At 39.7% G+C, this 14044-nt stretch overlaps 1 non-coding gene across 1 annotated transcript; it reads left to right on the top strand.

Annotated features, from left to right (window-relative positions):
* Positions 1–13519: 13519 nt before the first annotated feature.
* On the top strand, positions 13520–13625 carry LOC122039326. The gene has a single exon (XR_006128169.1). It is a non-coding gene; the product is annotated as a small nucleolar RNA R71 (small nucleolar RNA).
* Positions 13626–14044: the final 419 nt, after the last annotated feature.

The following is a 14044-nucleotide window of genomic DNA, read 5'->3' as shown; positions in this document are numbered from 1 at the left end:
TTTATAATTTATAAGGAACTGATAATATGATCTTCTGTGTCACACCAAAAATTATGTTATCTACAATATAGATTAAATGGACAACTACACTTAGTATAAATGTAAACATTTGACCAATGTGATTCTTATAAATGTTTGTACAAAAGCTAGGCTTCTAGTATACATCCTAACACTTCGGGCCTGATAGCTGGTGGAAATTCCAAATAGGTCCGTAGGGCCTAATATCTGGCAGGAAGTCTGATTGGGTCCGTGGGACCTAACAACTGGACAAAGTTTCCTTCTTGCTCGGTGCTCTGAAAAAGCTCCTGCGATGCTGTGAAGCTCCTTCAACAAGTGGCGACCCAAATTTTCATATTTTCCTTGTTCTCAGTAACCTTATTTTTTAGTTCTTGTACTTATCTTGTAATACATTTTTGCAAACTATTAGTGATTTTCCAATGAAAGCACTTAATGAGTGTGAGCCTTGGAGTAGGAGTCGTCGAAAGCTCTGAACCAAGTAAAACAAACTTGTGTTAACATTGTTTGTTTCTTCCATTTTCTATTGTGTAACTTAGTTTTAATTCAAAATTTTCAAATATCACTATTCACCCCCCCCCCCCCCCCCCCCAACCCCTCCTAGTGTTCTTTCCGATCCTACAATATAGTTTTGGGGGGAGATGGGGATGCTCTTTCTTAGTTAGCACCATCATGTGCATAGAGGGAGGAATTTCATAGTTGAAATGTATGCTATCTAAGTCCACTCTGTTAAATTGTGAACTAAGGAAGATTCCATGATAGAAATTAAGGAGAGAAATCGAGAAGTGAGATCAAAAATAGATGAACAAGGAAGAGAAGAGGTCACTGGAGTTCGCAAAGGCAGAAGGCTCGATGAGGAAAAAGGTGGGGATATGAAGATGCTAGGGTTTTTAAAGGGTTTGGGAGTGAAACCCTTCAAATTCCCTTTTAGGAAGGATCATCGGATTAAGAGGATAAAAAGGCGGGCTAGCGTCAGTGACCGTCAGATCAGAAGATGAAGTGACGTGCCCCTATAGAATTGTGCATCTATTGTTGTGTCAAGGGAATAAGGTTGGCAGACACGTGTCACTAACAGAGGATGCACATTTATAATAGATGTGTCAAGTAAATCATTATTTTGAAGATTCGGTGGTCCCATCGAGGTGGATTCTCCTTTATTTCTAGTATTAATGCTTAAGGCATATATAGCTTAATTGGCCCAAAGCTTGGCCAGGCTTTCAGGACTTCTTCGCTCCTAACTATTGGATGGTCTTTACGAAATGATCGGTCGGCCTAAAAATTGGTCAAACCTTAGGTTCCATTTGGTTTTGTTTTCGGGCGGCTCCTAATGACTTTGATGGTGGGCCGACCGAACCATCAAAACTTTGTTATTGATCAATTAAGTGATTGGATTTTTAAGTTACTTAGTATATAAAGTGAGACTAAGGTCGTGCTGCTCAGAAGAGGGGAGTAGTCTCAAACATGGGAAAAAAATAATGAGTAAAATAGTGCAACATTAACAAACGAGCAGCAAACAGGAACTTAGTTATAGGTAATGAAAACTTTGTTACATAAGAGTTGTCTACAAAGAAAAGTTAAAAAGTAAAAAATTATTTGAGGTCAAGAAATAGACCAAGTGGCCACTCTTTAAAAAGTCTTTAGAAGTCCAAGAAATGAGCTGAGGGTTTAGACGCTAAGTAACGCCTCTCACTAAGTTGACTAACTACATCGCCGGTTCCAAGGAGAAGAGCTTTATTGAAGTAGTCAACTATGGGCACGATGAAGTCACATTATTGTTGGAGGGATGTCTTCCTAGTTTTGAACCGCTCATCCTCCCCCGCCTGATGGGCAGCTAGTTTCTCCCGAGCATCTGTCAATTAGGAAAAGAGACAAGTCGCTTCAAATTTAGAGGCAGTGAGAGCATATTCACTAGCCTCTAAGTCCGCCCGGAGGAATTCAAGTTTTGCACCTTGGGCGTCCAACTTTTGTTGCTGCTTGGAAGCCAGTTGAGTTTGGGCCTCTAGTTCCACCACATGTGTAGCATTTGCTTCCTCTAACTGGGTGGAGTGATGTTGGACTTCTATGATTTTCTTGTCCAGCTTGACAACTATATTTGCTCGGCAAGCTATCTCCGAGTGAAGCTTATCTTCAGTAGTCTTTAGGGTAGCCTCTGTTTTCTGCGCTCGCTCAACATCAGCCTTACTTGATGATTGAACCACTTGAAGTTCCTTTTCTAACTGGCTCAACCGCTCGAGTTGAGCCTGACACTCTTATAGTGAAAGGATGGGAGTGTATGTGGAGCCGACCTCTGGCAAGCGTTTCTTCAGGGCTTCATTCTCCTAGATCAAAGTTACAAATTTTTACAGCATGCCCATCCTGAAAGCCCATTGTTGCAGAATAAATATCATCAAAAATGTTCAAAGTGAGAGATAGATGAAGGGTTAAAAGCATATCATAGTCAAATCTAAGGAATACTCATCCGCCATCTCTGCTGGCATGAAGTTTCCCAGCCAGTTCATAGTAGCCTCCCAGGCCTCCATCATTTGGCCCCTTAATAATATACGACCACTGATTAGTGGGGGAGATGACAGGGAGGTTATTATTGAGGCAGAAGATAGATCATATATGGCAGAGAATTTGTAGAGCCTTTTTGGCTCGATACAAGGAGTTGTAGTAAGAGGAACCTCGGTGAAAGGGGTGACAGGAAGAGTGGTTGGAGATCAAGAAGCTACGATCAGAGAGCCACTTGGTTGGGAGGTGACCTCTTAAATTGGACTTTCAGAAGGAAGAACGGATACAGAAGAATGAGTGGAAAAAGTCCACCCGGATGAAGGCGCAGAGGTTTCCTCCAAGATGGGGTAAGGCAAGGTGAAGACACAGTGATGGGGGGCACTCGCCCCTCGGAAACTTGGGTGGAAAGGATGAGTTGACGCCTCTTTAGTGGTGCCTCTGCTTTGACGGATGGAGAATCTTTAGAAGAGGGGAGGGTCGGCCGACAATTCTTTCTGCATGGCTGTCTCACCAGATTCGGCCGCCCGGCTACTAGGCGCCTTGCTAGAGGGGTCGAACGGCTCTTTATCTCACTCTGCTAATAGTATTTGTTCTTGCCAATGTAGCTAGTCATCTTCTAGCTGAATATATGTTGACCTCCACAAGTGTACGGATATGTCACAAGTAATAATACAAGATATCGAATCCACAGGGACTGGAATAAGCACTAAAGATGTCTCAAAGCGAGTTAGCTAAACAACCAATCAATTGATTTACAAAGTCTAAGTGTAACTATGAAAGATAAACAAAAGAATGAAAGAATAAGAAACAAGAATAAGGGCAATGATTAAGGTATGTTCTAGGAGTTTCAGTTTCTTTATAATGTGAATTCAATGTAATGATCTATCAAATCTTATTTCTCAATTGTCCACCGCTTGTAAAAGGTTGTCGGTTCCCTCTTGCAATAGACAACCAACCTAGGACTAAAATATATCTAAATGCGATCAATTAGGAATGGACCCTATGTTGTCCTTACACGGGCTTGCCTGTCACGTGCGTCCCTCGGAAAATCAACATAGAAATCACTACTTCTCAACCTCATTAGATGTAAAGATTAATGCATCCAATCCATCCTACCCTATTGAAATACCTAATTTTCCTCTCAAGATTACCCCTCAAACGTCCTTACACGGGCATGTTCCTGTCACGAACGCCCCTCGAAAAATTGAATGAGAAGCAATCCATACAAGATCCATAAGATATTCAAACATTCAATCAAGTATGGTAATTAAGTCCTAATCACAACAATCCACACAAGAAAGAATAGATACAAAATAGGGCAAAATCATAGAAATAGGAATCTTGGCAAATTCACAAGAGTTTACATCAAATATTCATTACAAATACTCCCTCCATCCTAGAACAAGAGATCTAATCCATGGAACAAGGAAAGAATCCAAAAGAAGAAGAAAAGATAAACATCTTTATCCCCAAATCCAAGAAAGATAGGGAAGAAAAGCTTATCTACGATGAAGACCGTCTTCGGATCCAATCCTCGCTCCCCGGAGTCGAAACATTGAAGATCCACCCTTAGAATCATCGGAAATCCCTCCAAGAAGATGGAGGAATGCCCAAATCTTGAATTCCCCCCAAAAAGGAGAAAATCCCCCTTCAAATCTTGAAGAAACCTTTATATAGAGATGGGGTTCGGGCGCCACATGGCCCCGAGGCACGGCCGTGTGAGGTTCACACGGCCAGAGCCATTTCCTTCTCTGCCAACCTTACACGGCCGTGTGTGATACATGGCCGTGGCTTGCTTCTGCCAATGCTACCCTTGCACGGCCGTGTAGATCTACACGGCCTGCACTGGCTCTGCCTCTGGAAACCTGGCACGGGCGTGTGGTGTACACGGGCGGGGCCCTCTTGCTCACTGGAAGTCCTGCACGGTCGTGTGATGTACACGGCCAAGGCCTTCCTAGTCTCTGGAAATCTCACATGGTCGTGTGGTGTACACAGCCAGGGCTCCATCTGGCTTCAAATCTTTACACGGCCGTGTGAGGTTCACACGGCCATGGCAACTTCCATCTCTGCTGCATCCACACGGCCAAGGAACTCCACACGGCCTGGGCAACCCCCCATGGCAGGGTCATGTGGCTCACAGGGCTTGTGCCTTTCCTCCTTGTTCAAGTGTCAAAATCTTCTCTAAATTCGACTCCTGTGTACACAAAATACTCAAAAGCAGATCTCCGAACAAAAAGAGTAAATATGCTCAAAAGGAAAGTTGGAAGTACGAAAGTGCATAGATAAAGCATGTACAAAGTATGTGAATGTGCGTCAAAACATGTTAAACAAGTGTATACAATCTACGCACATCACACCCCCAAACTTAGACCTTTGCTTGTCCTCAAGCAAAATGATGCAATGTAGATTCACATGTTCTACAATGCTCTCATATCCATAATGCATTCTCCTAACTCTATCGAAAGGTTTCATTAGTAAGCATGATCGTGAAAACAAGTTAAGTTTGGCTTAAGCATAAGTACCCTGTGCACAGTGCAAATAAAACAACTCAAAACTTTTCAAGTTTCAATATATGTCCTAGTCAAGTCGTCATCAAGTTTGAATTCCTAATGTTTCTGGTGATAGACAAGTAACCAGTGATAGACACTTACTTGTCACACACTTGATTCATATTTCTCATTCAACCCAAGGTCTCAAAGGCATGCTCAATCTCAAGAGAAGCTAAGCAGTCATTTCCCCAGTAACCTAACTCGGTCTCAAAGGGGTGACTAGCTAGATTCTACTCACGACAACTATTTTTTATATCTCTTATTCACTTTTTTTTTCTATGCTTTTTTCACACTCTTTTTTTTTCATAAGTATTTGCATTGTGTAAATCTTATTCACAAATGTACTTTTAGCACAAATGTTGGGATATTTTGATTTTTTCTAAATGAGCTTACATGAGTTGAGCCTTATCCAGTAACCAAAATGAAGTTTGAGAAATCACCATGGAAACCAAGTACCAAACAAACAAGATGAATCATGACTATTTCAATGATATCAACCATTCAAGCATCAAGTATAGGTGTAGTGAAAATAAGATCCTTAAGGTCAAGCCAAGACTAAAACTCATCTCCATATGATACTTAGCTTATATCATGCTACCAAAGATAGAGAAAAGAGATACATTAAGTATACTACTAACATCACTTAAAACATTATGAATCTAGATGATGAACGTGCTAACATTTAATCTTGAAGACAAGAAAGCATATAAGTGAAGTTTTGATGTTCTCAAGATGTATTCCACAAGATTTCAAAAGATAGTCAAGTGACTATCAAAACAAGCAATCCAAGCAAGACAATCGAAATAAAATGCAGAGCAAAAACTAGACATGCAGAAAACTGAAAACTAGAATGCAGAAAGAAAAGAAAAATCAGGTTCGACACCCCCCCCCCCCAACTTAAACTTTTCATCGCCCTAATGAAATCAATATGGTGGAGGAGGTGGAGGTGGAGGTGGAGGAGGACGAGGAAAAGGATGCCTACGACGTGGTTGGCCAATGGGAAAACTAGGGAAACCTGGAGTTTCGCTCAGGATTATATGATACTCAAACAAAGCATCTACTTGTTGGCTAGTGACATTCATGCTTTGCATAAAATCTCTCATTCTAGCTTGATCTGTATCATAATCCTAGACAAATTCAGCCACTTGACATTGAAAATTCCTCGTGAATTGAAAGTGCTCTTGTACTTCTCTAAACTTATTATTTGATAAAGAGAAGCGACCTTCCAACATTCTTTATTGGGCATCATGCTTCTCATGAAGCGATTCTAGAGAAGTACGAAAATCAGAAAAGTCAAATATGGAGGGACCCGTACCATAGGCAAAAGAATGCCTAGCAGGATTCGGGTGTCTGGAAGGCTGCAGGTATCCAGATGTCGAGGGCTCAATGTGTGGCTTTGTGTCTCCGGATATGGAGGGGACATTCTCGGGGTCTACATCAGTGATTACCCAATTAGCTGGGTTACGAATGGAAGTTCGTTCAGGACAAGGAAGAGGTAGAGGAAAACCATTCCTTCTAGGAAATGCGAAACTATTCTCATCCCGAATAATCATTTTCATGGCGAGACATGCATCCATGTCAATCATATCATTTCCATGAATAACTTCCAACCCATCTAAATCAAGTTCTAAGTTAATATCTATTTGAGTAATCAACCCACCAAGAACTATTGATCCCAAAGACACCCTCGCAGCTCTCACTAAGGTTTGCAGAAAATGAAAATCGGAATCAAAATCGACCTTATGCAACATAGCCCATAGAGCATAGAGTTCTACTTTCTTAATGACTCCATCACTTTCCCCTCTACCAAAAATAGTTTTGCTCATGACTTGATGCAAATATCTAAAAATAGGGTTTTGCATGTGAGAAGCCTTGGCTCTAGAGGGCTCATAGGGATGATTTAATCCGGTGATAGAATTCCAAAAATTGTTCCAATTGAACCTAGAGTCAAACCTCCGAGAGCTACCGAAAGATAATCCAAAACAAGTGTTGAAATCGCTAAATGTCCATTGAAATTCTTGATTCATTAATCTAAAGGTTATCTTGCCAACATAATCATCCTCATTGGCAAAATGGACATCTAGTGAGCTTAGAAACTCCAAAACAAGGCGAGGATAAGTAGGTAGATGTGTGTACAACATATCACTCCAATCTAAGAACCCAATCATCCAATCTATATCATCCCTAATTCTCATCATATCTAAAACGGTTGGGTCCATATACCTAGTACACACGATCTTTCTATTGACAAGAATTGCAAATCTAGTAATTTGATCATCATTTCTAAATACAATATTGAATTCGTTGTCATTACCTTCGTTGCGTGAGGTCCTCTTTCCTTTGCCTTGCACTGGTTGTTTCCCTTTGTCTTTGGATGGTTCCTTCCCTTTGTCTCCACCACTAGATCCACCACCACCCTTGCGAAGTCTCTTCAATAGGTTGGACATATTGTCAAGCTTGAGTGGGGAAGGGTACTGTTTAGGGTTGGAGGAACTAGATCTTGAGGGAATAGATCTTAGGGTTATGAAAGTGGAGATCTTGGATCTAGGAGAAGAGAAGAATCTAGATCTAGGTGAAGTTTGTGGAGAATAAAGAGTTTTAGATCTAGATCTGAGAAGACTTGGAAGAAAGGTTAAGGAAGAAAGGAGTTTTGGATAAAAGAAAGTGTTGAGATGAGGAGGGTGTGTAGGGGGCATGGCCTGAATCTGGCCGTGTATAGGCGACACGGCCTAGTAAGATTTCTCCACACGGGCCGTGTAGATCTACACGGCCCCTGCCTTCTCCTTCTCGGGTTGAGTCACACGGTCGTGCCAATTGGCAAGTCCATATACTCGTTCCTCTCGGCTATCCTTGCACGGTCGTGTCTGGGACACGGCCTCACCAGCTTCCTTCTCTGGAATCAGCACACGCCCGTGTCAGATGACACGACCAGTGTATGCTTCTACACTGGTTCCTTCACACGGTCGTGTGTGAGACACAACCAAGAAGTTCTCCTCCTCTAGATTCTTCACACGACTGTGTCGAGGACACGGCCATGCCCCTTTCCTTCTCTGGAGACTCCACACGACTGTATCATGTAGACACGGCCCAAGCATCTCCCTTCTCTGCACCATAAACCTGGCCGTGTACAGGACACATTCATGCTCTGTTTTGCTCCACTTGATAAAATTTCTCCTTTCTAGCTCTTCCAACACTTCCATGCCCATGAAGAAGTCATGGCCAGCTCATGGAAGTGAAATTTCAACCTGAAAACAACGCAAAAAACCAAGTAAAAATACTACTAATGAAAAATAGAGATATTAAATGAAACTAACTAAAAAAAATCCTTGAGTTGCCTCCCAAGAAGCGCTTGTTTAAGGTCTTTAGCTCGACCAATCTTGGTTACTCCTCTCTTTTCCTTGCCCTTGGAGGGCAGACATATTTGTCACTTTTATTGGGAGGTCTCCTCCCAACATCTTCCACCACATTATTCTTTTCGTTTGGTGGCCTCCCATGAGGATGGAAATTCCATTCCTCCAATTTGTAAATGCTTGCCCTGCTAAAAGCATTTAAGAGAAAAGAGACATGGTTAGAAGCATTAGATAAATCATATTCCAATCGTTCCTTACCGATTACCAAAGAAAGTTTATGATTCTTAACATCTATGATAGCTCCAGCTGTAGCAAGGAATGGTCTTCCCAATATGATAGGAATTTTTGGGTCCTCCTCCATGTCTAAAACCACAAAATCGGTGGGAATTATACTCCCACCCACTTCTACCGGCACATCTTCTACGATACCCATAGGGTACCTACAGGAATGCTTAGCGAGTTCCAGTGCCATGGTAGTAAGTTTAAAGTTTTTGAGACCTAATTTATTACAAATAAAATAAGGAATGAGGCTAACACTTGCCCCCAAATCACAAAAAACTTTCTCAATAAATTCAGTTCCTATATTGCAAGGAATATAAAAGCTTCCAGGGTCTTTCAACTTTGGAGAAGTGTTCTTTTCAAAAAGAGCATTACATTCCTCTGTAAGTACAATGGTCTCTATATCTCCTTTCCTTCTCTTATTCGACATGATGTCCTTCAGGAATTTGGCAAACTTGGGCATTTGAAGGATTGCATCAATGAGTGGTACTTCAACACATATTTCTTTTACCTTCTCCAAGAATTTGCCAAACTCCTCATCCTTCTTTAACATGATAAGTCTTTGAGGAAAAGGGACTGATATACTTTGATGGTTAAGTGGAAGAGTCTCTTCAACCTTAGTGGTACTCTCCTCATTATCTTGAATCTGATTTGGAGTTGGAGGAGAGAGCTCTTCTTCAGTGTGCATCCCTTTTGGAGCAGTCACTTGGGGATCTCCCAAGGTCCGTCCGCTCCTAAGCTCAATTTTGTTGCAATGCTCCATGGAATTGACATCAGGCTTGCCGGTAATTGTCCTGGTGCTCTAGAAGATGAGGAAGCTAGTTGGGCAATCTGACTTTCCAAGATCTTTTGATGTCTATCAGAATTATCCATTCTCTGAGTGAGCTTTAAAATGTCTTGTTTCATTTCATTCTGAGTTGACATAATTTCTTCAAACATCTTTTCAATTTTATATGTAGGAAAGCCTTGAGAAGATTCTTGCTGAAAATTTTGCTGCTCGGATTGAAAATTAGGCCATGCCCCCATGGATGACCCTTGATCTTGATTATTTCTATAGGAAAAATTGGGATGACTTTTCCATCCATGTAACACCCATGGAGTACTTAGCAAGATTTTAGATATTTTTATCATGAATAAAAATAGGCCTTATGTGGAATTTGTAAAAATAATAAAAATAAAAATAGAACCAAAAAGAGAGATGACCAATGCTTGAACCTTGGATCTCTTACTAGATATATGCATGTGTTAACCAATAAACCAAGAGAAATTATTGTTAAAGAAAGAGGTGACAATATAGTTAAGGGTAAGAAAAGAGATTTTTTTCATTGAGAAGGAGAGGTTAGAGTTGCCTTCTCCCTCTCAAAAGAAAAGAGGATTTTTACTTCCTCTTTTCATTAAGGAGAAGTAAAAGAAAGGAGAAGGAAAAATACATTTTCCCTTCCTCCTCTCATGATGAATAAAAGGAGAAATTAAGAAGAAACTTCATTTTCTTCTCTTCCTCCTTCCTCCTCTTCCTCACCGTGACCAAGAAACCTCCCCCACCTCTCCTTGCCGAAACCCAAAACCAAAGAAGACCCCTCTCTAGGAAGGCTCCACAAGCAAGATCCCTCTTTCCTTAAGCGAATAAGGATGTAAGTATTCCCTCACCTGTGGTACAAGTTGCTTACGGTTTCTCGAAAGACTTGAACTCTTAGAATTAGAAATAAAAGAAGAGAAGAAACCATGCTTATGAACTTTGATAGGTGATGATATGAATTTAGTTAGAAAGGAAATTATGTGTGTGATGTTAAGCTTGAACTTCTTATTGAGATGTTTATTAACTTTCTCTCCTTTTTATAAGTTTCGGCCATGATCAAAAATATAGGGTTCATGAGGCTCAAAACCTAATCTAACTTGCTCATAGATTTATGTATGATGTGTTATGAAAGTTGCTAGAGATTCATGTCCACATGTTATCTAGAATTTATGTTCTTGCTTGAAGAAAGTTTCGGCCAAGGTAGAAATATAGGGTTCATGAGGCTTAAAACCAAATCTAACTTGCTCATAGATTTATGTATGATGTGTTATGAAAGTTGCTAGAGATTCATATCCACATGTTATCTAGAATTTATGTTCTTGCTTGAAGAAAGTTTCGGCCAAGATAGAAATATAGGGTTCATGAGGCTTAAAACCTAATCTAACTTGCTCATAGATTTATGTAGGATGTGTTATGAAATTTGCTAGAGATTCATGTTCATATGTTGTCTAGAATTTATGTCTTTGCTTGAAGGAAGTTTCGGCCATGATGGAAATATTAGGGTTCATGAAACTCAAAACCTAATTTAGTATGATCATAGACCTCCATGTGATATGTTATGAAATTAACTAAAAAGATTTATGTTTACATGTTGTCCATAAGTTTATTTCCTAGTTGTGAAGGTTCGACCAAGATAGTGATTTAGGGTTTCATAAAGCTCTAAACCTAATTTAGCATGTTCATAGGCTTCCTTGTGATATGATATCAAATTGGCTAAGTATTCATGTTAAGAGATTTATTAGAGGTCTACTTCTTGTTGCATGATGTTTTGGCTATGATAATTTTTAGGGTTCATGAAGCCCAAAACCTAAGTTAGTATGCTCATAGGTTTCTTGATGATATGTTATAAAATGGGATAGAAACTTGTACTTATGTGTTGCTTAGAAGTGCATTTCCTACATGATGGAGTTTCGGCCATAATGAATCCTTAGGGTTCATGAAGCTCCAAACCTAATTTAGTGTGCTTATAGACTTCTTTATGATATATGATGGAATTAGCTAGGTGTTCATGCTACATGTTGTTTAGAAGTGTATATCCTTGGCTTATGAAGTTTCGGCCATGATAAGAATTTAGGGTTTCACAAAGCTTAAAACCTAATCTAGCATGCTCATAGACTTCCTTATGATATGTTAGCAATTTGGCTAAGTATTTATGTTCATGTGTTGCTTAGAAGTTTACTTCTTGTTACATGATGTTTCGGCTATGATAAGATGTTAGGGTTCATGAAACTCAAAACCTAATTTAGCATGTTCATAGACTTCTTATGATATGTTATGAGATTTGCTAAGTATTCATGTTGTATGTGGCTTAGGAGTATTCTTTTGTTATGAACTTTCGGCCATGACCATAACTTAGAATTCAAGAAAGTTTTAAACTTAAACTTAGCAAGCCATGAATTGTTTATGATATGTTTTATGTTTAAGTGTGCATGCTTTATGATAAGATCAGTAACATGTTGATTATGTATGTTATGAATTATGCATGAGATGATCCTTATGATGATTATGTACTCAAGTATGTATGATTTCAATATGTTGCATGCTCATCCATGTAAGCTTATGAACCAAGCATGATAATGGTTTTATATGATGGCCATGTGCCAAGAATGCATGCCTTATGATATGATAAGAAATGGCAAGGAGTTGCTTCCCTTAAGTTGGGATTAAGAGCACTCTTTATGTTAAGACAAGAGCATGACATTTATGATGATATGATATGACACTTATGATGATATGATATGACAATTATGATGATATGATATGCATGACATGTACTTTACTTTGTATGGCTTGTACCAAGGGTGGGCTCCATAAGCGCCCCTAGACCGACGGACTATGAACGGGTCTAGATCCCTAGTAGGTTCGAGGCTAGCTACCATGTCCTAGGGATTGCGCGCATTTATGTATGTATGTGGTACAAGCCAGGCCCTCATGATGATGATATTATGTTCAAATATTAAAAGATATGTATAAAGACATTTTGCACTCGACATGGCATATGTTTTAAAAAGACATTTTGCATAATGCACCCATTCATATATGATATGTTGCTTTCTATGTTTCATGATATGTTATGCTTCTCATGATTTACCTCATATGATTCCTTTATTTATGACATGTTAGAAACATGATTCATAATGATATGTTATGATAAGAAACTATGCTCACATATGGATGATTTTGTTATTTGTTCATTGATGATATGCTTGTATGATTATACTTGAGGTACGGATTTTGTGAGTAGGAAAGAATCTTACTGAGCTCGTGTGCTCATAGCTTACTTCCTTGTACCACAGATAAGGGCAAGGGATGGATGACCTAAGGGTGCTGCAGGAGAGGCAAGGAGGTGTGTGTGGCAGTGGCTCGGCTGAGACAAATAAGACCTGCTATAATCTTTTGTTTTGTTTGACATGAACCGTTGTAATTATGTTACATTCCAGTATAACTCTATGACATTTCCGCTGCTTTATGTTATACGAAAGAATTTTTGAATATGTATGTATCCTGGAATAGTTAAGTAAGTAAGTAGCCCCGTCCCTTTGAGTAGCAGGGAGGGCGGGCGTTACAATCCAGGGTTGTAGGTATTTGAGTATGGGTTGTTCTGCCTTTGATTGAAACCCATGATTGCATCACATTACTCTAATTGATTGATTTGTGCAGTGATAGCTCCTAATAGACATGAATCATTTGAATGTTCAGAACTTCCACATACTTCACAAGAAGAAACAATGGCATTGATCGTACTTGAGCTAGCTCCCATATTCTCAAACTTTTTTGTAAGAGCATCTAGTTTTGTAGCCAATAAGGTCACTGCATCAACATCAAATTTTCCTGATGCTTTCGTTGTTAGGTTCATACAAGAATAGCCACCACTTCTTTCATTAGCCCATTGATGGTGGTTTTGTGCTACACTTTCAATTATCTCCTTGGCTTCATCCAAACTCTTATTCATAAGTGCCCCTCCAGTAGCTGAATCAAGGGACACTTTTGTATGATAATTAATGCCGTTATAAAACGTATGTAGCACTAACCACCTTTCCAAACCATGGTGTGGGCATTGTCTGAGCATACTATTGTATCTATCCCAAGCTTCAAATAAAGATTCAGAGTCCGCTTGTTTGAAGCTTGCAATAAGATTCCTCATATGAGCTGTTTTACTTGGAGGATAGAATTTGTCAAGGAATTATTGCTCACATTGCTCCCATGTGGTGATGTTATTTGGAGCCAAAGAATTCATCCATTGCTTGGCTCTATCTCTTAAAGAAAACTCAAATAATAGTAGGTGCACTGCCTCTGAAGGAACACCATTCATTTTCATTGTGCTGCATATTTCGTAGAAGAATTCCAAGTGTTGATTTGGGTCTTCATACGGTCCTCCACCAAACTGATTTTGCTGCACCATAGATATAATTGCAGGTTTGATCTCAAAATTGTTTGCTTCAACTGAAGGCCTTGAAATACTAGATCGAAAACCCCTAGCATAAGGTGTTGCATAATCCTCTAGTGGTCTATTCGCCATAATAGAATGTTCTTGTTCTTCTTGTTATCTTTGCAGAATTTTTCTT

The sequence above is a fragment of the Zingiber officinale genome, chromosome 1A (assembly GCF_018446385.1).
Source record: "Zingiber officinale cultivar Zhangliang chromosome 1A, Zo_v1.1, whole genome shotgun sequence".
Classification (NCBI taxonomy): domain Eukaryota; kingdom Viridiplantae; phylum Streptophyta; class Magnoliopsida; order Zingiberales; family Zingiberaceae; genus Zingiber; species Zingiber officinale.
Note: the sequence above shows the minus strand (reverse complement) of the source record. Positions and strands in the feature narration are given on the sequence as shown.